Here is a 24887-nt window from a genome sequence, read left to right on the forward strand (position 1 = left end):
AGGAATCTCATCACCCTGTGAGAAAATTAATGTTGATCTCTTGCAGCAATTTTGACTTATCTAATACTTGCCAGACAAGCCCAATCATTAACTATCAGTAAGTTCAACAATAAAAGGACCTTTTAGTGATCTATTTTTATATTGCAATCATTTTGTACCTCTGATCTCTTCTGGATCTATTTATTTCAATTCTCTCTGCATCAATCAACTGAGCTATTTTCAGTAATGGGGAAGGGACTTTAGGAATCATGAATTTTAGAAGTACTTATTCTACGGACCACGAATCATTTCTTTTAATATTTTGATAACTATATTATGATATAATTGGTGCCTTCTTAATATTATGTATTTTTTTCTACACCTTTAAAATATATTCTGAGGAATGAAATATACATTTAATTCAGATAGCATCACTTTTGACTCAGAGGTCAGTTGAATCTTCATGGAAAGAGGTAATATTGGACTGGACCTTGATGTCCTAACAGCAATATCAAAGGCTGGAAGGGGGATAGCTAGGTGGAATAGTAGGTAATGTGGGACTTTAAAGTCAGGAAGATCTACATTCAATTTCCACTGCAGATATTTATCAAATGTAAGTGAGGCAAGTCACTTTTCTCAGCAGTTATTTTCTGTCTATAAAATGGGAACAATAAGAGCATCTATTTGAAAACTTTGTTGTGAGGCTTAAATAAGAAAACATGTAAAAAAAGCTTACAAATCTTAAAGTACAATATAAATGCTAGCTATGGTGAGGAGGATACGGAAGAAGTGGGGAGGAGAGAAGAAGGATATTTAAGGCAAAGGCATGATACCAAGAAAGCAAAGAAAATCTTCAGGACAGACAATGTGAGTAGCACAGTGAAGTTTAAAGAACATAAAGAAGAATAGAGGAAGAAAGGTGAGGAAGCTAAATCAGAGCACATTGTGGAAAACCCCAACAGATAGACTCAAGAGTTTAGACTTTATCTGTTGGGAAATAGGGAGCCAGTGAAGGCTTTGGAATGTACAAAATGATCAGTTGTGCTTTTAGAAGATTAACTTGGCAGGTGTATTATATGAACTAGAGCAATACTGGAGGCAAGGGAATCAATTAAGTAGCTATTATAAGCATTAGATAAGAGATAATAAGGACCAGAGTGATAGTGGTTGTCACTGAAATGATAAGGGAGAGGAGAGGAAGAATACAAGTATGAAAGAACTGGGGGTGTTTAGTGGGAAAGAGAGAATGTGCAGAGGGAGACATAACAGCTGTCTTTGAGTATTTAAAATGACATTTGGAAGAGGGATTGGATTCATTTAGTTCAGCTCCATAAGGCAGAATAGGAAGAAGGGGTATGAGCACGGTTTGCTGGAACCAGCTCATACTGACTCAGGAGTACAGACTGTTAAATTTTCAATGTGAGCATGTACACCTCAGAAATCAGTAATCACCATAAATAAGGGTGTGATGGATTACTTTGTTGATTTTTGAGATTTAAGAAAGAGATGGAGAAAATATTGACAATTCATATTAAACTTACGTGTATCCTACATTTTCAGAAAGCCAAATTTTGATCATTTAACAGCACAAGCCTGAGGAGAGGTTATAAGAAAATGGTTAATGCAAGGAAAATGTTTCAAACACTGGAGCAAGGCTAAAATGATCTTTCCTGGGAGAGCATGAGTTTTGTGCCAAGGAAAGTCTTCAAGAAGAGGTTAAATGATCACTTGTTTGATATATTGTATTCATTTTTCAGATAAGTGTTTTGATTGCCCTAACTGCCATCTGAGATCTTTTCCACATTTATGAATCTATTATTTGCCAATGTGAAACATAAGAAAAACTAAATTACTCCACAATCATATTTTAATTTATTTAATTATTAGTTCATATATTTTAAATTTTTATTCTAAACTTTTTTACTTAAGAAATTTTTTTCTTAAGAAATAAAATAAACATTTCTAAAGCATAAAATAGAAAAATGGAATAAAAAAGATAAAACTGAAAATCTAATATATTCAACTTGATATTCCTTTAAATATATAATGAAGTTATCACATAGCTTTTTTTTCTTCCTTCCCTCTCCTCTGTACCCCAAGATGGATATCATTAGAAACAAATATGTGTCTGCCTAACAGTCATGTACATATATACATACATACCATTCTATACATACTTCTATTGATCAATGCTTTCTCTAAAGGCTGATAGTTTTGCTTCTCATGCCCTTTGCCATGTGACATAATTCACAACATGAAGTAAGAAGGCTTTATTAAGTATCTATCATGTGTATCATGTTATTTTAGGTATGAATAAAATACAAATAAAAATATAACATTCTTTCTGCTTGCAAGGAGCTTATAATCTATTAGGGGTTCAAGACATATAGAAAAAATGAGCATATAAAAATGGAATACTTTAAATAAGACAGAGTACTTAGAAGTCAGATGAGTTTCAGAAAGTTCCCAGTGTTGCCAAAATAAGAAAGTATAGTCAGTTGCACTGTGGGGACAAAGAAGGCAGCAGCTGCTGCTACTCATCCTTCTAAGGACACTATCCCCTCTGCCAATCAGGGCTGCTTTCAGTCAAAATTCAGAGTGTCTTTGTGGACTCCAATGTCCGGGTCGATTGTATTGTCATGGCAGGATTGGTCCTTAAAGGAATGAGACACAGAGAGACAAGTGTTTACTTGTCAGACAAAGCTGTGTGGCTAAGATGGATTGGCTTTCTCTGCATGTTTGATGTTTGTGTTCCCTTATGTTAAGACATCAGGTGTGTATCTCTAAGAAAGAGAAGTCTTGTGTGCTAAGCTAGAATGTTGAGTTGCTTAAGGTCTTAGACAGAAACAGTGAAGGGTTTGACAGCAATTAATTTATGTCAAAAGTGACAGTAGAGTATGATGTTGATAGCAGAGATCTGCTTAGAGAGAGGAAACCAGACATAGGAAACAGTTTAAGCACAGGCCCAGAGGCATAAGAGCACAGGCCCTGATCGGGAGTGGTGGCAGTACAGTTTAGCTGGAGTCTAGAGTATATGATGGGGAAGAGCAGAAGATCAAATGGGAAAAGTAGGTCAGAACTGGGGGTGGTGGGGGTGGGGGTGGAAAGTAAATGCCATACTGAAGAGCATGGCTTTTATTTGGTAGTGATAGGACAGGATAGAGAAAATGACAACAATAACAAAAAAGCATCAATGCAGCATTTTAAATATGTGTATGTGTATGTGTGTGTGTATATATATATATATATGTATATAGATCAATAGATAGATGTGTATATTTATATGTGTGCCTCAAAAAACAGTGCATACTCAGAAGAATGTAGCACAGAATCATTAGTCAGATGCCATGAGTTCATATTCTGAATCTGCAATTTTTTAGCTATGAAAAAATCTTTTTGGTTCTCTTGTTCTCAATTCCCTTATCTATAAAATGAAAGGGTTGGAACAGAATCAGGGATTCTCAATTCAAGAGTCATGATTTTCCCCCCAAATTTAATAAAGACAGTTGTTGAGTCAGACTCTCTTCGACTCCATTTGGAGTTTTGTCAGCCAAGAAACTGAAGTGGTTCACCATTTTCTTCTCCAGTTCATTTGACAATTGAGGAAACTAAAGCAAACAGGGTTAAATGACTTGTCCAGGGTTGCATAGCTAGTATCTGAGGTAAGATCTGAACTCAAAAAAGATGAGTCTTCATGATTTCAAGTCTGGTAATCTATCCACTGTGCCACCCAACTACCTGAAAACAGTCGTATTTCATTATAATCAGTTTCCTTTATGCTTTTAAGATGATTCTGAGAGGTGGTCCGTAGGTCTAACCAGACTGTCTGATGGGTCCGATCCACACAAAAGTGGTTAAGAGCTCCCAGAACTGATAATCTTTTAGATCCTTTCATGCTCTTAGACTATGAGTCTATTCCATAGCAATAAGACAAAAGACAAATTCAGACAAAAACTGAACTCTTGAAAAAGGAAAGGCAATGAAGAAAGCATAAAGCATTTGTGAAGTAAAGATCTTTCAATTTCCTAGGCTCTGAGTTCAGCAGTGGGTTTAGATAGTAACTTAAGGGGGCAACAAGATTGAAGGAAGTCTCTTTTAGTAAAGGAAAACAGATGTTGCTATCAAAAGTTGAAATAAATTTTAAAAGATATGGAAGAGAAAGCAAATAAATGATAGAATAACGTTCCAGAGCAGGTAGACCAGTGGTTAGAAAACCCCATCTGGAGTCAGGAAGAGTTCAAGTTCAGTGTATGTGATCCTGGGAAAGTCACTTAATTCCTATTTGTCTCAGTTATCCTCTATAAAAGAGACAGACATCAGGGAAGGAAATAGCAAGATTGCTTTAGTATATTTGTCAAGAAAATCCCAAGGGGCATTGGGGCCAAATAACTTTGAATCTGACTAAATCACTTAAATAAACAACAAAGGTTCCTGAGAAGGAAGGAAGGGAAGGGATCCAGTGTAGTCAATTTAGTAAAGAGCAATACGTTTTCCTCTGAAATAAGGGAAATGGAAAAAAATGGGTGAATTGCAGAGGGGAGTGTGGAGGCAGAGACCTTGAGGATAATGAGAAAACCTAAATATCAGGAGATGATGAGATAGGAGGGAATAAGATACAATGGGGACTGATGCATTAGCATTGGCAGATGTTATGGAAAGGTCTGAGCAACAGTCAGACAAATATTGTCATGGGATTTTTTTTCAAAGAAGGTAACAATAGACTGGGCATACAGGTAGTTGGCAGCAGGGAGATCAAGCAAATGAGGGCTCTAACAGGCTTAGGATGGCAGTAAGGGAAAAGAGATTGTCTCTAGTCTCAGAGAGCCTACCTCTGAAGATCACTACCTTTGTGATCTTGTGCAAGTGACCTAACCAACCTGAGTCTCAGTTTGCTCATTTGTAAAATGAAAGATTTGGATCATATTCCTCTGAGGTCTCCTTAAAGTCAAGATCTATGATTCATGTATTTATGGAAAACTAAGGAGTTCAAATGCTGGATACTTGTGACTTGGAACTAGATAGAAAAACTTAGAATTAGATTCTCAGTTCTAAGTATACAAGATCAAGGTAAGGAATCAGGATTTAGAAATAAATAGAATGTTGGATAAGGCAGGCACTAATGTCATGAAACCACCAAAAAGGGTTGTAGAGATTGAAGAGAGGATACAAACTGCGATGCTTGATGATGAGAGGACTTTGCTTTGGACCCAGTCTTAAATTCTTGGTATCTACAGTAAGGTTTTTTTTTTTTTAATGTAGGTCATCTAACTCAGTTTCTTCACTTATAAAATTATAGGATTAGGATAAATGATACCAAAAGTAACTTCAAGTTTCAATTCTTTCTTACCTTAATACCATCTACATGCTAACAGTACAGCAGGTAGATGGAACAATGCATAATAGCTCTGGACCTGGAAACAGGAAGATATATTTAAATTGAACCTCAGATGCTTATTAGCCATGTGAGTCTGGGTAATTCCTTTAACCACTACTAGCCTCAATTTCCTCAACTGAAATGGAGATCAAGCTCACCCTATCTCCCAGGGTAGCTGTAGGGATCAAATTAGATAATATTTCTAAAGTGATTAGCTACTGTCTGGGATATTCTAGGGACTTAAGGATTCTTTCCCCTTCCTCCTTTCCCCCCTTCCCTACTATATGGTTTAGTCATTCTAGGTTACTTAGTGTTTTTCTTATAGAATACTCCATCTCCCAAGCTGGTTACTTTATTCTAGCTATTTCTCATTTCTAGAATTCTCTTTCTTTTCCTTCAATTTTTAAAATCTTTGATGTCTTTCAAAATTCATCTCAAATTCCACCTTTTGCAAGAATTTTTCCTACATCACCCTAGTTTCTAGTAGCTTTAAGATTATCTTCCATCTACTCTGATCATAAATTGATATCCCCATTTTTAGTTTTTTTTCCTTCCATTAGAACAAATGCTCATTGAAGGCAAGAACTATTTTGGTCTTTTTTTAAAAAAAATATGTAGTTATTAGCATAATATTTGGTATTCAATAGACATATAATAAATACTTGTTGGTTGTTTGATTCTATAATAATATCCTCCTCTTCCTAGAACTGGAAGATAAGGCTGAGAGCATATACAGCATGGTTACTGATATTTGAATTATCTGAACTATTTATGTGTACATTTTTCTACCTTCCCTACCAAAGGTCATGCTAAGCCTAAAAGTGAAGGCTATTTATCCTAGGTTAGAGATATTCCAAGTGTTAACCTTCCCAGATCAAAGATCATTCTGCTCTTCCTATTGGCTTCATCTCTCTGAAGAAAATCTGCAACCACAATTCTCCTGTGTTGACATTGAAGGCCAGAAGACCAGAATTTCTTTTCTTAAGTTCTCACAAACTTCATCTTTCATAAAGGGTCATAAAAATGGGCAAAAAGCCAATGTCTGATAGTTTGGTTCTATCAGTTGACTTTGATTTTCTCCATAAAGGAAGAGAATAGGTTGTGCCTAATGGAAACCAGGGTAAATTTTAGGAAATGAGAAGTGTAGATAAAATTTGGAAAAGACTGTTGTGGGAAATAGTCCCCTTAGCATATGGGATGCTCTTTGTGAAGTTAATCAAAGTCCCCTTAGAAACTGGGATCATGTGAGGTTCTATAATGAAGTACTAGCCATGCTTGAGACCATGAAGAATAGGAAGAATAGGATGGGCCCAGTTTCATTATTTCTTAATATTGAATAAACAGAATTGTCTTGTGACTACTCAATTTTTAAATAACTTCTTTTACTAGAAATTGAACCCATGTTCATTAAAGGTTTTCATTTAATATAGAAATCATCAGAAGCCGATTTATTATATCCATAATAACCATTTAAAAGATGCCAGAGAGATAAACCCAAATAATGCGATAGCCATGATCCCTGTGAATAGTAACATAACAAATTGTCAAATGTAAATATATATTAATTTGTTATTTTAGCTAGGACTTACCTTTATAATGATCTTACATTATTACTAACAAACTGGTATACAACCTTGCTAGCTACAGAGTCTTAACTCTTTGGTAGGAAAATGTTTTCTCTTGGCCATTTTTTTATCACATTATAAACCAACCAACCAACCTTTTTTTTTTTTTTGTTACAACTGTGTATGCTTTTATTTTATTATGTTTTCTTTCCCATTCATTTTCTTTCCTTTTTCCTCTGTTCCCTTTTTCTTTCTCACTCCCTTCAACCCTTCCCTTTCTTATTTCCTTGTTTTTTCTTATCTCTTTTTACTTTCTCCCTCATTCCCACCCCTCTTGCTTTCCCCCTTCCTTTCTATCTTACCACATCATTTTTTTCTTTCTTATCCTCCTTCCTTCACTTCCTTCACTATTTAATTGCAACTTCTATTTCTCTGAAACCTCACTTTGTACTTAAATTTAAGTCTCCTTTGATTCTCCTGCACCAACAGTCTTCAGTGAAGTACTTACATTTAAGAATCTTGTTGTAAATCTAATTCATATGGGTGTGTTTCAGATCCATTTTCTAAACCCGGGTAACTGTTACTTTTAAGACTCTGTTGTAAGAATTCTGAAAATTGAAATCGATTTTTCTCCCTTCTGCTTGTCACATGATGGGTGAACTCACAGGCTGAGCCACTGCTCCATCTCCTGGAAGTGTATGTGGCTAGCAATACCTAAAGACGAGGAAATCCTTCAAGTCATATGCTCTGAGAGCAACAGATACATGCTTACACAGTTGAAGCTGACTTTTATGACCAAATCATTTAAGAGGTCGTTCTTCCCTTCAGATGAAAGGTACATACATCTCCAGAAACCATTGGTAATGAAAAGAAATGATCTTGCTGAGTAATATGTAATTCCTGAGCCGTAAGTATTTTTCCCACATTGAAGATTCTGTATCTAAATCCATGATTTCTCTGTTTTGCTGACATGCCTGCCATATATATATATATGCATATATATGCATATATATATGTTTGTATAAGTTTTAAAAGACAACAGAAAATCATTCAAAATTCCACTTTAAAATAAAATCTGTAGTTACAATTTATATTCAACACTTAGATTTTCTCTGATTTTCTAAAATAACTTTTTCCTTCTACATTGCAGTTAATTATTGCACATCTGGTTTTCTCTCTCTCTCTCTCTCTCTTAAATTTTAACATATTATAACAGAGAATAAATGACTTAAAACTCTTAAAATCAGTAGAATGCTAAATCTCACCCAGTGTAAGAGGAAAAAAATTATTTTCTCCCTTCAGCTCTCTGACATTGTGATTCCATTATATGATACTTAGCATTTCCATTGAGCTTTTATACTCAGGTGTCAACTTATCACTAATGGCTTTCTGCCACCTTCAGGTTATTGGTACAAGATTGAATTATTAAGAATTGTATCAATATATTTTCTGATAGGTTGTTAGATAAACTGCCCTTGGTATAACCCTTGATCAGTAATAGCACCATTGCAAATAATGAGTGACAAAACAGACCACTAAAGATGGCTCTTTAATTTACATCTTCAGACCTTGACCACAGACAGAGAAGTGCATATTTCCCACCTCATTCAACCTTACTCATTCAATTCAACTCAATTCAATATTTACTTATTATAGAAGAAAAAATCTATGATCTAGAATCAATTCTTGAATAATATTTAGGATTTTTATATTACTGTAGCAAACAGAAAGTAGAGTCAACTACTGATTTTTGGTTTGTTTGCTTGATCATTCCAGGATGGCTAAGGAAGAGCTATTTTGATTAAGTGATGAAAATTAAATTAATTTGGTTAAATTAAATTGATACACATTCTAAATATTTTCATTTTAAGAAATATAATACAACAAAAGTTGTTGCTAGGTTCTTTGTTCTCAAAGAGGACATCAGGGAGGTGATAGTATGACATGCACATGGATTGGATTAGAGTGGAGATGGCCCTGGATGTGAGGCAATCAGGATTAAGTGACTTGCCCGAGGTCCCACTGCTACTAAGTATAAAGTATATCAGGTCAGATTTGAATTCAGGTCCTCCTGACATCAGGGCCAGTGCTCTATCCACTGTGCCACCTAGCTGACCTACAATAAAAGGTCACTAAAAACATAATGGTGATTTCAAAATTTTTTATGATTCCAAAAAATTAAATTTGGAATATTTTGTACCTTCTGTGCCATCACATCATAATGAACATAATAGCCATCATATAATGAAAGTTCCTTAAAGGAAAGCACTGATGCATTTTTGTTTTTGTATCTTGGTTAAGCCTCATATCCTGTCTGGCACAAAGTAGGCAGTTAATAAGTGCTTATTGATTGACTGACTGATTGTAGATATCTACATATATAAGTGGTACTGGGTAATGTGCTGAATGTATATGAAAATAAGAATATTTCCTAAAAATTTATTTTAAAATGAATAAAAGTCACATATATTTCTGATATCAGCTTTTTCCATCATCATTTATCTCTTTCTTATAAAAGTGGATTACAAAATCTGTAGAGAAAATAAAACATTTGAGATGTCTGGTCATTTGAATTTGGGAATTTATTATATAGTATATTTTGTAAGTCCATGCCCAGGTCAACTCAGTTATCAGTTTTGATTGATTAAAAGGCTTCATAATAGCTGTAAAGAAACGCAAATTTTTGTTGGGAGTTTTCTATGTTTGCTGATTTTTTTTGAATGATTGGCTTTCAGCCAAAGTACTTATCCTGCTATTCAGAATATATTGTCGAATACCAGATAACTGCACCTAAGAGTCCTTAATTGCTAATTGTTCCTAATAACTGTTTAGTATATAATGCAAACAATAATACATGGTGTCAGTTTGAATTCTAAGGTTGTTATTCAATCCCAAGTTTCTGCTGTGTTATGTTCTCTTCCTGTGGTTAATGATGTCTGAAAAACCCTCAGAGGAGTAACAAGCCAGGCTTGGGTAAGGGGCAAAGTCTGTATTAAATGGAAAAAAAAAATAAACAGAGAGAATAGGAGTTCAAAAATAGTCAAGTAAATCAAACAGTGTAATACAATAGCAAATCAAGGAGTATGGCTGTCCATCCTTTTTGCTACCTTTTTAGCTCATCTGATATTGATTGGAACTCACTAGAGATTTTGAGAGATCAAGAGGCTTCCTCTTTTGGCAGTTCACCTGAATTCTATATCCTCTATTTTACTTTAGGGATATTTTTCTTTAGGTACATAGGGGACCAAGACAAACTTACTCCACCATGTAAAATCTTTGTCACAGGAAAATTTTTCCTCGATTGTATTTCCCTCCTACCCACTAAAGTAGAGAATACAGTACCATCTGGAAGGCTGTTTACTGTAAGCAGAGGGGACAACGATGATATAGCCAGACTAGCTAATAATACCTCAAGAATTTTTCTCTTTTCTGCTTTCCAACATTTGGTGTTTAAATGTCTCCTAGCATCTAATCTCTTCCATTGGCCAATTGACTAGGAGTGTTTCTTTGTTGATTCAGTGTCTGCCAGTTTCTAGAAGAAGCAGAGGAAGCTAAAAAAGTAAGGCTAGGGAAGAATAAAGCACATCTGAGCCAATATGAATAGAGCTGAAAGACAGTGAGAGAAGAAAGAGGCAATGGAAGAAAAGTGATGATTAAAAGGGGAGAAAGTTAGTCACAATGAGGCAGATTTCCCTTTCCCAAGTCAGTCTCTTTCCAATCAGATGTGGACCAGGACATAACATAATTGTGAGATATTAATAATAATAACTAAAATTTATATGGTACTTTAAATTTTGTAAAGGAAATTGATATGTTTTCTTACAACTCTATGAAGTAGGTGGTATTATTATTCACAGGTTAGAGACAAGGGCACCAGACGTTTAAATGACTTACCTAGGGTCACAAAGCTCATAAATGTCTGAGGAAGGATTTGAGCTCCAGTCATCCAGTCTCCATGTCCAGCACTTATATAGCTATGCCCTCTAACTACCTAAAATGACCATTTAAATTTGAGTGTATAGATAAGTGAATACATGTCACCTTTGTTGGAACTTCAGAGAGCATTAACTCCTATTTATTTGCTTTCATCCATAGTTATTTAGGAAATATAATATAATGTTTGAAAATCCTTAGATATTGATCCTACTTTGATCTTTTATATCTTACTTTACTCAAGAGAAAAATGGGCATAATTATGGGAAATATTTTAGAGGTCTGTTGAGAGGATCAACTGAGATGAAGTGTACAAAATGATTTGCCAAACTTTGGATCACTATGCCAATGCCAGCTTGAATCATTATTCTACAGATTTTGCTTTTAGATAATTCCTTATAAACTTATAAACCTTACAGATCTCATGTCTTTTCAGACATGTTATGCAGTGCCAAATACATTGAAGATGTTTTAAAAAAGAAAAAGAAAAAGAAACACCTTAAACACTAAGCAATCAAATCTCCACTTGAAACTCACTTCTTTCTCACCATCTCCTCTCACTGACTTTTGAATAACCTCATATGCACACCTGGATAGACTACTCCAGGTTGATGTTACCAATTTATGACTGCCTGAAAGCCCCTTGTCTATAGTACTTGCAGTATTCAAACTCTCCTCAAGACTGCCTGTCTATAAGGCATAGAACGAAGTCAATTATGTACTTCATTTTGGCAATGTAGCTATAACTAAGTTGGATAACTCAGGTCTCTAAAATCTACTCAGGGCCCGAGGAATTGGCAGCTATTGCAGAAACCTGTCATTTTATTATGGCAGCACTAGTGGAAAAAGCTCAAAACATGAAATTCAGGAGACATGAATTTTCACCCTGGTACTGTTAACAATAATGGGTTTTTTTTTTAAATCATGGGCATACAGAAATTGCTCAGAAAGAAGTTTTGATTTTTTTAATTCATTGAACATGCACTGTATATACCCCCACTATATTCCAGACTATTTAGAAAGGTCTCAATTTTAATAAAATTTCAATAAAATAAAATTCGCTTTCAATGAAGGTTCATAGAAAAGGACATTCTTTAACAGTTATGTGTTCTGATTATTTGGACAGAACAATATAGTCATGATAATAATAGTAAATGGCCTTTTGAAGGCATTTTAAAGTTTATAATCTGCTATCTATATAGCTACAAATGTTGTCTAACAATTCAAGGGTTTATTTAAACACCCACATAAACACATATACACATACAGTAATTCGAACAATTTGCAGATCAGACTATCTCTTGACTCCAGGGGTTCTCATAATATTTGTCTACAGCGTAATGTTCTCTAAATTCTGTCATACACAGTAAACTATAATTTACCTCCATTTACCACTTACAAACATCTGATCAAATCATTAAATAATTCTAAGTAGAAATATACCAAAACAGTAATTTTTTATTTAAAAAATGAAGAAACTCTAGGTGTGAAGGTAGAAGATTAATATGAAAGAAATCTAGAATTCCAAAAGTCTGCCCCACCAAAAAAACCTCTCACACACATATGGTACTAAAATCTATTTTCAATGAATTTTAAGTTATGTGTGAATATGGGTTTGCCAGAATCTAAATTAAAGGAGAGTCCTGCATGGTGTACTCAGTTATTTAATAAAAAATATTGTTTAAAAAAAGATGATAAACATATCCCAGAGAAAAAATGACAGCTGTTAACAATGATAGCATGCAAATAAAGTGATGAAAGTCAGGGCCAGATTATTTCAGAAATAAATGAATAGGCTTTAAGCAGGCCATTATCTTGCCCTGTCAACAGTTTGCCTATCTTGACCCTGGGTGCACCAGATCAATTCTATGCATATATCTCCTCTCTAGTCTCTTGGTCCATGATCCAAGCAATGATCATGCTTTAGTTGCCTCACACTACATTTTGCCTTTGATCCTATATTGGACTGCTGAACAGAATAAAAAGCCATTCTGATTGGGTTCCCTACAAATTTATATTACATGACCTCAAATGGGTCTTCATTAGAGCAAGTCAATTTTTTTTTATTCCTTCCTACATTTTTATACCTTCCTAATCCATTTACTACCCACTTCCTGACAAGGGCTTTATCAAATCACTCATCTTTCTTCATACCTCCAATGGAAATTCTTCCCCTTAGTTTGGCTTAGAACTTTGCTGTTTTTATGCGGAAAAATTGCAATTATTGAGAGCTCTATCTTCTCCTCTCCTTTTCATCTCACATCACTAAGATGTCTTTCCTTGTCATCTCTTTCTGCATCTCTGTCTCATGTGAAGAGATGGTTCTTCTTGCCAAATCAAACTCCTCTATATGAATCCTTGTTCCCTTTCCATTCTTTTTACTAGATCAAAATGCTCTCTCACTCCCATTTTCATTAATCTTCAATATCTCACTGTCTACTGCCTGCTTCCTTGCTGCCTACAAACTCTCATGTCTCTGTCATACTTAAAAAAATTCTTCACCTTGCTCTTTCTCTACTAGTTTAGGTTCTATATCTCTCCTCCCTTTTCATGGATAAAAATCCCTGAGAAAGTCTTCCACAATTGGTTTCTCTTTCTCTCCTCTCACTCTTATAAACCGTTGGGATATAGTTTCTTATCTCTTCATCCAGGTAACATTTCTCTCTCCAAAGTTACTTATTATCTCTTCTTCTTTAAAAAATTTTTAAGGCAATGGGGTTAAGTGACTTGTCCAAGGTCATACAACTAGGCAGTTATTGTGTCTAAGGCCACATTTGAACTCAGGTTCTCCTAACTACAGGGATGGTGATACAGGTGGTCTTTTCTCTCTGTATTTTCATGACATTTTTATTTCATCTTCAGATAGATAGACTGGATGGATGGATAGATGGATGGATGGATGGATGGATGGATGGATGGGTAGATAGATAGATAGATAGAGAGATAGATAGATAGATAGATATAGAAAAAATGAATGATTTTAGTTAGACAGATTGCTTGCTACCTGGAAGAGTCTCCTAAAGGTCTGTCATTGGACTTCTTTTCCATGTCACTTGATGATCATATCAGCTTCTATGTTTTCAGTTATTACCTATCTATATGCAAAAGAATCTCAGATTTATTTATTTAGCCCTGAATCCCACCTTTGATGTCCAGTTTAACATTCCCAATTGCCTATTATATACTGAACAGGATGTCCTAGAGGCATCTCAAGTTTAATGTTTTCAAATTAGAACTTATTTTCTTTCAAAAAACCTCCCTGTATTCCCTTATTAAAATACTATTAGGCAAATTCCTATTTTCCAGAACTAAGGTCCAGCAAGTAGGCTGGCTGTGCCCTGAGCTTATCCTGACAACAATCCTTTGAGCTTACCTTCTGGAACTGATAGTCCCTGAGCACAGGCAAATACCAACAGGCCCAGATACAAAGCCCTGCTATGTGTGAACTTTTTGTCACTAAACAACCTTGCCCTCACTGTTGTTGTTGTGCCTCATTGTTGTTGCTGTTCCTCACTGTTGCTGCTGTTGTGCCTTAGTACCTTTGCTATAAGACACTGATTCTTTATCTATGAGTATATAAATTAAGGTTCAGCCACACTAGAACAGATCCCTCCACTGGGGCAGGACCCTGACTCATGTATCCTTGCTTGAAAACTGTTTCCCTCACTTTGAAATTAAACTTCTCTTAGATGATTGACTTTCCTCTCTCTGACCTATTCTGTTCAGCTCCAACCAACTACAAATTAGAGGCTGGTTTGGTCTGGCTGATACTCCATTACTGTGAAGGACACCATCATCCTCCAGTCACCCAGGCTTACAACCTAGGCATCATCTTCCATGTTTTCTTTTGCACTCACTCCACACATCCAATCTGCTGCCAAGAACTCTCATCTACATTACATTCTCTGCACTCAAACAGCCAACAATGCAATTCAAGACCTCATTACCTCAAGAAAGGATTATTACAATAGACTTCCACCTCAAGCCTCTCCCTGCTCCAGGCCAACTTCTACTTAACTGCCAAAATAACCTTCCTAAAGCACAGATTAACTACTTGATACACTTCAGTGGTTCATTATCTCTATGATCCAATCTTCCTTTTCTAAATTACATTTTTATTTATTTTTCCAAGTGCATATAAAAATAGTTTTCAACATTAATTTTTGTAAGGTTTTGAGTTCCACATTTTTCTGTCTCCCTCTTTTCCCCTCCCCTTGAAAGCTTGTATAATATTTCCATCTTAATCATTTTTGTGAAAAAAGAATCAGAATAAAAAGAAAAAATAAGAAGGAAAAAACTCAAAATATAAAACAAATTTTGAAAATTGAAAATAGTATGCCTTGGTCTGCATTTGGTCTCTGTAATTCCTTCTCTGAAAGTGGATGGTATTTTTGATCATAATGCCATTGAACTGATGAGATGAGGAAATCTATCATGGTTGATCATTTGATTCAATCTTCCATTTGACTTTTAAAAATCTTTACAATATAGCCCCTTTCTACCTTTCCAGTTTTCTTACATACTTCAACTCCATCTCCCATCTCAGTGTCTTGGCTGTCTCTCCCATGGCTTTGTCTCTTCATCTCAGTGTCTTGGCTTCCTTTTGCAAGAGGCCTTTCCTCTTTCTCCTCAATGTGTGTTTATTCTCTCTGAGGTTAATTCCCTTTTGCTGTGTCTATATCTTGATTGTATCTTTATACTTGTTTATATATTCTCTTCTGCATTGGAATGTGAGATACTTGAGAGCTTAGATAATAATTTTGGCTTTCTTGCTATTCCCTAAAAATTGCAAAGTGATATAGTAAGTACTTAATAAATGTTTGTTCATTTAGCTTAAGAATTTTCTCCTACTTTTTTACTAACTTTTATGCTAACACAATACTTTGTGCAGAATGGTTACCCAATAAAATATTTGTTGGATTGGCTTTATCACCAAGATGACTTTGCCCATCTTCTGAACTTTCATATGAATTAAAAAAAAATTGATTACCTTTTATTGTTGTTACAATAATGGTCAATATCAATATAGCACTTTGACATTTACAAAATTCTTTACATATATTATCTCATTTGATCTTCATTTTATAGATAAATATGAAGCCAAGATGGTTTAAATGACATGACTGGAGTAGCACAGTTGATGTCTGAGGTAGAAATTGAATGCAGGTCTTTCTGTACAAGTTTTATCCTCAAGCAATCTAATTGACAAAATAATGGATAAATCAAGACAATTTTGTGTACAGAAAAACTGACTTCTATAATCTATAACCAAGGTTGGCAAAACCTTAACATGATGAAGATGTATTCATTCTTCAGTCTTTAGTCTAGGCAGAGTTGACCTGAGACCTATAATTTCTGATACAAGAAGGAAAAAAAATAGCTAAATAACCTTTATATCTTTCCATACAACCTCAGTAAGGTATGAGCTAAAGTAGTAATAAGTCTGCCTTGGCAGGTCATCGTAGGTTGGCATTTCACAACATTCTGAGTAATGATACTATCTCTCACATGTACTGGTAAAAAATAACAAAAACAATTGAAAACAGAGGCATTTCTAACTAGATCTTGTAGTGTGACTTTATTATTTCATTTGAAGCCTTTCTGGATTTAGAACATCTATGTTTCCACTATTTAAGAATCACTCATTTCTAAAACTCAAGACAAATATATTTTCAAATCTAACTCTACATGGTAAATATATATATATATATATATATATATATATATATATATACTAAATAAGAATAAATATTTCAGATTAACATATTCAGAATTTGTGGCTATCAAGACTTACTAGGTGTTTTGATAATAACTACAATTGCCTCATATCAGACAATACTAATAATATTTACATAGTGTTTTAAAGTTGGAAAAACATTATATATATATATATATATATATATATATATATATATATAGTCAGATTTGAACATCACAGTGTCTTTGAGATAGGTACAATTACATTTATTTTACATGTAAAGAAACTGAGACTCAGGAAAATTGAAAGACTTGTACAACTTCTTAAAGATATAAATGTAAGAATTGACATTATCTTCTTGTAATTAAGACTAGTGCTCTATCTATAAAACCACTTTATGCCCCACCCAAATTGTATTATCCTTTTCACTTTCCTATCTCTGAACCTTTGTTAGTTTTGACCATTAGGTCTATAAGATCTTACTCCTGAATTCCTAAAGTCTTCCCTGATTTCTTTCCCTGTTCAGATGTTAAATATCATTTTGTTCTGTGTTTCTCTAATGTATAAAACAGGAAATATTTTCTATTATGGCTCTTATTCACTTACTCTCTGATAGGAAGTAAGCATTCAGAGTTAAAGGCAAAAACAGCACCTCCCCTCAATGTGCTTAAAGTCTAACCAGTAGGGACAACATGTGTATTTTTAGATTTGAACTAAATACATGCAGAATATGTGTAAAATAATTTGGGAAGGAAGGTACTAACAACAACAAGGGATGGCTTCATGTTGACACAAGGTGAACCTTGAAGAAAACTAGGTGTTTTAAGAAAATGAATTAGAGAAAGAGTACATTCTAGATATGGGGAACAATAAATGGAGTTAAAGTATCAAGAAAATCAGTTTATTTGATCTTCTGTATTATAAAACTATAAGCCTAAGGAGGGCAAGGAATGTTACTCATGTAAAAATCATGTAAAAAACATAATCACTTGGATGAATAGGCACTTAATATTTTTAATCTATTTAATAAGAATACTGTTCTCAGTTGCCAGCTATAACAAAAGGAAGGGGTATGTGTGTGTGTGTGTGTGTGTGTGTGTGTGTGTATGTGAAACTTAAAAAATAAAAATGAGAATAACCACATTTTCCACTGCTCATCTTTATCCTCCTCCATTTCTGCCGTTTGAAATGCTGGTGCCCCTAGTCCTGCCACTTGACTTTGATGGAATCAGCAGGAGTTCTATGACTGCTACTGGCAACAGTGGTCCTTCTATGACCTGACACTTTAAATGTACAGGAAGAAGAGAGACATGCAATGACAGCTAGAGAAAAAGGGTAAGAAAAAAATGATAAAAAAAATGGAGAAGGAAGACAAGCAACAAGGTATGCAGCTGAAGAGAAATAGATGTCTAGGAAGAAAGAGGATGAAACAGACAGGTAGAAAAGAGATGACTGAAAGTTTTGACCATATCTTAGAAAATCCTGAGCTGCTGTCAACAACTTTTAAAAAGATATGGTGCAAAGATGCCCAAATAACGAAAATAGAGTACCATTAAGCTGGTTAATAAAGCCCCTAATAATTTCTATGTAGAGAGACAAATAAATAAGGAAAAAAGAATGATCATTTGTTTTCAAGTGAACCTTCTCATTTGGGAAGACTTTACACACACAAAGTAATGAATATTTTCACAAAGCAACATAGACACATGAATACACACACACACACACACACACACACACACACACAAAGACACAAACATTATTTCCCCCATTAGAATTTAAGTGTTTTGAGAGTAAGGACTGTTTTTGCTTTTTTTTTTTTCCTTTGTATTCCTATAGTTTATCCCAGTATCTGAAATAAAGTGCTTAATAAATGTTGATTGAATGACTGAGTTGCACAATAAAAATTGAATACATAAATAAGGAGTGATCAGAGTCTCAGTACACTTTAAAGGTCATTTATCCTGTCCATTCTATTTTGAACAAGAACTCTCTCTGAAACATAGCTCCCTAAATGGTCTTTTAACTCTTGGTAGAAGACATCTAGTCCCCCAACAACTAATGGAACAACAGAATGAAATGAAGTGGCAGAGATGCCAACAGTCTAGGAAGGAATCTGTGAGTTTTAAAGTATGAAGTTCACTTTTTTTTTAATAGTTGACATCACAGATTTATTTCTTTACCAAGACTGAAAATAGGAAAGGAGACTTTTAAAAGAAAATAGCAGCCTCTGTGATAATTGTTGGGATAGGGGAGGGATGGAGAGGCTGAGGCTGGTGGATCTCGAGATTGATAATTCTGAACTGCAATGGATCTAAGGGTTATTGAGGGTTTTGACACCAGTATGATGAGCACCTGGCAATGGGTGACCACCAGGCTTCCTAAGGAGGGGCAAAATGGTACAGGTCAGTAAAGGAGAATTTAAAATGTCTGTGCTGATTAGTATTAAGTCAGAGTCCAGGAATGAGATTTATATTTCCAGTAAGCATGGGAGAGATAGACAACCCCAGGCACAGAGAGTTAGGAGAGGAGAGGGGAGAAGACAATGAGTGGAGAAAAAAGAGAAGAGAGGGAAGGGAGGGACATGAGGAGGTGGGTAGAGGAGAGAAAAAGGGGTATAAAGGGAAAAGACAGGATAAGGGAGGGAAGGAGAAAAGAGGAAAGGGGAGAGAAGAGAGGAGAGAAGGGAAGCAAAAAAAGAAGGGAAGAGGAGTAGACAGAAGAGGAAGGAGAAAGAAAAGGGGGAAGAGAAGAGAAGAGAAAGGGAAAGAGAGCAGAGAGAAGAGAGGGGAAGGAGAAAAAGAAAATAATTCTTGTATAGTCTTTACATGAGTATATTCCTATAAATAAAAGTTATATTATCTAGGTGAACCATAAGAAAGCATGGATTAATGAAATAGCTTCTAAAACTAAAAATTTCTTCTTTTCTTGTTTTTTTTTTACAAGCTAAGATATTTATTATTTCTTTGGGTGGAAATTTCTTTGATTGTATTTTTTTCCAGCACCAAGCAATATCTGGAAAAACACCAGATACTTGATACATGCTTCTTGATTAACTGATTTTAAATTTTCTTCTTATTATTTAATGATGACCCAAATCAGTAGCTCCTCAAAATAAGCAGTTCTAAGTAGAGAACCAATCACTTGGAATCCCACTGCTATAATATCAGAATCAAAGAATCAACTATTTAGTCAGTGCATAGAGAGCTGGGAGTGATTCACATTCAAATGCAGACATTCACCATATCTAGAATATCCTGAACAAATCACTTAACCCCTGTTTGCCTTAGTTTCTTCAACTGTAAAATGGGAACTAAAAAAATCAGAATCATTTCACTGAGTTATTGTGAAGATCCATTAAAATAATATTTATAAAGAACTTAGTAGATGCTATATAAAGGTTTATTAATAATAACTGCCTATATTTATATTCATTATAACATTGTCTTCTATCTCCTCCCCAACCTGACTGTGATGAATACCATACCTAGGATTCTAAGATTTAGAATTAAAGAGACATTCCAATCTGGAATACAGCTATTGCTGCTGCTGCTGCTGCTGATGATGATGACAACTAGGATTTATACAATGCTTAAATTTTTATGAAGCACTTCACTTGTTATCTCACTGAACCCTTCCCACAACTCTTAGAGGTCACTGTTGTTATTTCCTCTCCATTACAAAAGCCAGGTACTTGAATGTAGGGTCTCTGATTTCCAGTTCAGAGTTTTCTCCTTCATCATGATGCCTGCCCTAGGAAGCGCCCACCACCCTTTCCCAAGACCTCTGAAGATCCCTCAGGAGGAGAGAATCCTGGTGTAATTTAGGAACTGAGCCAATATCCCATGAGCCTGGAAGTGTCAGGGACACAGTCCAGTGTGGCATTCACCCAACCGTTATGTTACGCCTGGCAGGCAGCAAGATGTCAGCTATCCAAGAATGTGTCATTATAAGCATGTTAAAAATCAAATCAAGCTACCTATCTATCTGCAAGTGACAAGCATTTGGCACAAGACTGATCTTTTCAGGTAATATTCTAGAAATCATCTTTGAAATGCTAGCTTTTTACTCAAGTGACATGAAGGCAAGACTGGCTGCTTCTCCTGTTATTGTTGCTCCTGGTGCATCAAGTCCCTAAACAAGAGGTATTTTCCCCCACACTTCATTGACAATGGTTTGAATAATTTCAGGAACTCTACAGTGACCCAGAGCCCAGGCACAGGACAATATTCAAACAGAATCTAGCCCCTTCCTTGGGTTTGTGCTGCTTTCCATCCCTTTCCATTTATGAAGAGGAAAAATTACTGTGATGCATATAAGCTGGCACTTGTGATCATTAACAGAGAATGATTGCCCATGGGGACACCATACAACAGAGCACATATTGATTCTTTTTAATGTTAACTGTTCTGAAGTTGTGATTGAAAATTACTGTTGAATTGCAGATAACTCTGGCTGGGCCTCCCCAAAACGATAAATATTGGGAGCGAGATATGAAAGCAGTTAAGGTATTATTATGTCTATGCCATTAGATTTACCATCCTGACATAAACAGTTAAAAACAACATGCATTTATCTGTAATTTAAATATTAGCAATTTGACTTCCTATAACAAATAGCTTTAAAGAGAGTATTTTATGCAAATGAACCAGTGCAGGCGCCTTTTCAACTTGACTGAACACTCATTGCTCTTCTATGAAACGACTTTTCATATTATTTCAATAGCACCCTTAGAAAATTAACTTCTTTGTGTCTTGAAGAAACTGTTTCTCCAAGGAGGGGGTGAGCAGGTTTGGCAGATTAAATATGAATGTTGTCTCCATATGTTATGTGAAATAGATTAGATGCATTGAGGCTCAAGCACCAGAACAGTTTTCAACACTCTGGCGGACAGTTCCTAGTTGGTAAATGGGTAAAATCTACATTAAAACCCATCCCCAAACTGTTTAGTTGTCAACAGACACTTTCATAGATTGCTTATGAGATCATATCAGCATAAGCACACAAAGCACCCCTGTTAGGACTAATCAGTACAACCTCAACTCTGCATCACAAGCTGGGAACTACATAACAAGAACTTACCTTTTTTTGAGGGGAGAGGTGGCTATTAATAATAGCATCTGTACTGGGATGGATTTCTAGGAAAATAATTTCTCTCAGCTTTGTTCTTACAGAGTATTTATCTATGTACAATAGCTTATCTGAATATCTAAATAAAAGAAAAATGTCTTACTTAAATTCATTAAAGAGACCCTATTTGTATAGAATATTCACTTTACCCCCTCAAAGACAAGGTTTTTAGAATATGCATACACACATACATTTAGAATAAATATACAATTATATTTTGTATACATATATGTATGAATCTATTTAAAAACACAAAAAAATCAAAAGGAGTTCAGAATAAAACACAAGCAAGGCCTTTTTAAATTTTTTTACTATATAATTAAATATAATGTACCCTTAAAATATAAGGAAAAGATCTGTTTCTTAGATATACCATTGTATATTAAAATGCTTTTGTTTACTGGTAATTATTAGGTTCATAACAAAAATTTCTTTAAAAAAAGATAAACTTTTTTCACTTTATTCTGTCAAGGTTTTTTTTTATCTAGGTTCTAAAAGGAAAAAAGCCATATTATGTGATAATGTCATTTTGACAAGCAGAGGAACCTGGGTCTCAAAAAGTTTGGGAGTAGAGTTCAGGTTGTAGAAAGTGTGGGCCAATCATACAAGGTCTAGCCAAGTTAAGGGTAAAGGGGCTCATCCCTACAAGGTTGGTAACCAGGAGACAGATTTTTTAGGGGCTACAACTCAATAAGATCACCTCCTAGAGTAGAGCTGTTCAGCCTTACTTTTAAAAGTTTTTATTGAAACAATAGATTATATATAGAGATGTATATTTGATTTGTCATTTTAGTGAGAGCTCTGTGATAGTTCTTGTTTTTCTAAAGCATTTATTAAAGCAACAAGGGACAGAATAAAATAGCACCATGGCCCGCATGGAATCACAGTTTGGAAAAATCTGTCCTAGAACATGGAAGAAATATGGCCTTCATCAGTGCTGGACATATACATTGTCATTTAAATCAGGCATTCTTAAAGTTCTGTGTGTGTGTGTGTGTGTGTGTGTGTGTGTGTATCTTGAAAACAAAATTTTTAAATTTATTTTTCAATATCAACATCTTACCATCTTACAGGAAAAAATGAGTTTGAAATGGTGTCTAATGCAGCACATACATAAAGAGCATATTATGAGTTTATAAAGGATACCCACAGTCACCCTAAAAGAATCTGCATTTAAGATATAGCAAAGTCTAACTTAGATGTAATAATATTGATATTTATGATAAGAATAAGAAGGAGGAGAATGAGGAAGGGGAAGCAGCAAGCTCCTATAGTACTTGGAGGTTTTCAAAATTCTTTAGACATATTATCTTGATTTTTATAGCAACCTTCTTAGATAAACGTTTATTATTACTCCACTTTTTCTCAAGTGATATTTTTTTATTTTTCCAATTACATGTTATGAAAGTTTTTCAACATTCATCCACATGCATAGGCATAATTTTAAGTTACATGATTTTCTTCCACCCTCCCTTCCCAATTCCCTTCTTTCAATGAAAGTCAGGTGAATATTGTACATAACACATTTATATTTAACATATTTACAGATTAGTCATTTTTGGTATGAGAAATTAGGATTAAGGGAAAAGAAAGAAAAACCATGCTATAGGAAAGAAATACAGAAGAGAAAATTTTAGAAAATAAAAGTAGTATTCATACAGATTCTGTAGGATTTTTTTGTTTTGTTTTGTTTTGCTTTTCTTCTTCTGGATGTGGGTGGCCAATTCCATTTTACTAATGAGGAAAAAGAATATGGGCAAAGTTGAATGAGTTAGCCAAGGTTAAATAAACAGAAAAAACTTGATGACAAGATTTAACTTTGGTTCTCCTGATTCCAAATCCATAATTTGAATTATTGTTACTCTACCTAAGCTTCCACCTACTTTCTCCACTACTATCTCTACAATTCTCTATAGCCAAATTCAGGGCACATAACATTCTCTATTCTTCCCTTCTCTCAAAAGGTAGTATAGTCAAATTTTGTAATCAAAAGCCTACCTCTCTCACTTAATAATTTTATTATCTTGGACAAGTCACTTAAATTGCCTTAGGCTCAGTTTCCTCAACAATAAAATGAGGAAGTTGAATTATATGACCTCCCAGGATTCTTCCAGATCTAAATCTATGTTCTATGAAGATACTAATTTACAAGATGAAGAGAGGAAAAATTCTTCTTACTGTGAATTAATCTGAGTTTTTATTATAGGCATTAGAAAATTGAACTCTCTATATAATAATAACCTAACAAAGTCAATAAGGATATAAACTCTAACTGAAACTCTGGGGACCTAATGCTATCTGTACAAATCAGATGCAGGAGAGAAATAGTATTATTGTTTTGCTTTCTCTTGTAGGAAAGAACTACGGTACATTTATAGCTATTATCTCTGCATTTAAAACATAAGGTCTTTGAGAGTTTCAAAGAGGTTTATAATTTTAATTATTCTTCAACTTAATACAGTTATTATGTTTTTTGATTGCAAAAAATGTAGGGAAATATCTAATTTTCCCATTGTTCTGGAGCAAGGGAAATTTTGAAATGAGCACTCCACATTTCCTGATTCATCAGTTTGAAGAGTAAAGTAAAGAGAAGCTGGATTTAAAGGTGGAGAACCTGCCTTTGAAGCTGAACTCTGTCATTTTATAATATGGTGTGACCTTGGGCAAGTGACTTAATATATCTAGACCTCAGTTTACTCACCTATAAAATGAGAGGATTGGCTTAGATGACCTCCAACTTCCCTTCCAGCTAAAAATCTATGATCCTAAATTTCTCCTACTTTATGCCTATACATGATAAGAAAATAGCACTGTATGTGCTTCTCCCAATCAAATCATCCTTATGAGTTTTAAATTTTCTATTTTTTAGTTTGTTAATCATCCTTTGTTTTTTAAAAGGACCAGTAATATCAAAAGGGTGGTGTCTTCACTTCAGCATGAATTGGATTTAAGAAAGGCAGTTTCACAAAATCATCAGCCTCACCCTTTCTTCTAGAGTCATTGAAATATGGGGGCAAATACAAAAAAAAATCAATATGACTTGCAATGGCTATTGAATGACCTTGGAATCTTCAGTGTCTGATCAAACTCTAAGTGCTCCATAGCACTTGCTTTAATTCCCTGCATGATCATTGGAACTGCCCATTCTTCCATGGAAAGTCTTCACATGTTTTGGGGAGACACCCCTAATTCAAAGGAAGGTATGAAG

At 34.7% G+C, this 24887-nt stretch overlaps 1 protein-coding gene across 1 annotated transcript in view; it reads right to left on the reverse strand.

The window, feature by feature from the left end:
* Positions 1 to 24887, reverse strand: part of TENM3 (teneurin transmembrane protein 3) — a 3314517-nt gene that overhangs the window by 1906168 nt on the left and 1383462 nt on the right. The window lies entirely within an intron of this gene.

This window comes from Macrotis lagotis, chromosome 3, assembly GCF_037893015.1.
Source record: "Macrotis lagotis isolate mMagLag1 chromosome 3, bilby.v1.9.chrom.fasta, whole genome shotgun sequence".
NCBI lineage: Eukaryota > Metazoa > Chordata > Mammalia > Peramelemorphia > Peramelidae > Macrotis > Macrotis lagotis.